This window comes from Gavialis gangeticus, unplaced genomic scaffold, assembly GCF_001723915.1.
Source record: "Gavialis gangeticus isolate Ggan-Ray unplaced genomic scaffold, GavGan_comp1, whole genome shotgun sequence".
In the NCBI taxonomy this organism is placed as follows: Eukaryota; Metazoa; Chordata; order Crocodylia; family Gavialidae; genus Gavialis; species Gavialis gangeticus.
The window spans coordinates 48,760,778-48,762,210 of NW_017729032.1; the positions used below are offsets into that span (position 1 = coordinate 48,760,778).

General features: G+C 47.4%; 1 long non-coding RNA gene across 1 annotated transcript in view; it reads right to left on the reverse strand.

The window, feature by feature from the left end:
- Window positions 1-778: 778 nt before the first annotated feature.
- Window positions 779-1,433, reverse strand: part of LOC109302508 — a 4,742-nt gene continuing 4,087 nt past the window's right edge. The window contains exon 3 of the long non-coding RNA XR_002098815.1: window positions 779-871. This is a non-coding gene — a long non-coding RNA (uncharacterized LOC109302508). The remainder of the gene's footprint in view (window positions 872-1,433) is intronic.

Below are 1,433 nucleotides of genomic sequence, written 5' to 3' on the forward strand. Positions count from 1 at the left end.
CAGAAAGGCTGGGCAGGGTACAATTAGTTGGTGGGCACTGAGGGCTGGATGAAAGTGCCTGGTAGGTTGGATGCAGCCTGCAGGCCACATTTTGCCTGCCCCTAGCGTATAGACGTAAAATGCCCACAAGCTGTTCTATGGTAATGGCCTTTCTACATGCTGTAATCCTGCAGTATGGGGCAAGATACCTCACCTTTAATGGGTTCAGAGCATGCACACCAGTGTGCCATGGAGTACCTGATTCCATGCAAGTGCCTTGCTTACCTCATGACAAGCTATATTTTGTCCCCTTACCCTCACTGGTTTATTGTTCCCTAATGCCTCCTGCTTATGGCAATTTTATTTGTAGTAATATTGTTGTTTTCTGTCCTGTGTTGCAGAAATAAAACAGGGTACATGTTGGATCCTGCACTGCACCAATTCTACACTACATGCCAGTTTTCTGTCCCTCACCCCACCCCAATCTCACGATTGGTATGGAAGGAGCTGGTCCAGCCTTAGCTGACAGGGCCATCCTACACTGCCAGCTGGAGTGATTGTATAGGGACTATGCACTCTATTCTTGCCACCAAGACACCAAAAGGAGACAGGGAGAAGAAAGGCACATCAGGCAATGCTGCTTTATGACCACAGATTTCTTTGCATCAGGAGAATCCTCAACTGCCCCTGAGTATCAGCTTTCCAGTTGCCCTGCAGTGCATGTCCATAGTTGCTCTAGCATATTACCCAGGTCTGAATTCAGCCACTGGAGCCAAGATGTTCTCCCCCTTACCTAGTCCAGGTAACTGGGCTCAGCACTGGGAAATCCAGGGATCCTAGGCCATGAAGGCAGTATAGGGTCTTCAGCTTTAGAGTAGAAGCAGACGCCAGTCTGAAATTATAGGGAAGGCAACAGCAAGCAACTTTACATGGCAGATTCTCTGGAGCCATTTGAGAGCTTTTTCTATTAACCCCTGAAATGTCTCTGAACCAGCAGGCCATGGACAGTGATATTCAGGGATCCTGGTTTTCTCATTTAAAAAGCACAGATTCTCTGATTAAAAATATACATATCAGTTGAGCACGATATTTTATTGATATATTTACAACTTTAAAGCAATTTGGAAGCCTACCAGTGCCTCAATCACAGCAATAAAATAAATTCTAAATACCTATAAATTTTGGTATTTGATTTTGGGTTCTTTACCATGGAAAATAAGGGCTACCCCTGCCCTCTTTGCTCACCAGTGCTTTGTGGTACTGAGCAGCCCTGCACAGTGCTGTAGCAATTGGGTGGGGGGAAGCAGGGTGACTGCCCTGAGCACCAAAGAAGGGGTGCCAACAGGTGCTGCCCAGCTGGGGCAGGGTATGGGAAGGAGCCATGAGCAGGTCATTTGTGGGGAGTACAGGATGGAGGAAGGGTGGCTTCTGCTGCTGTGTACACTCCCAGGCAA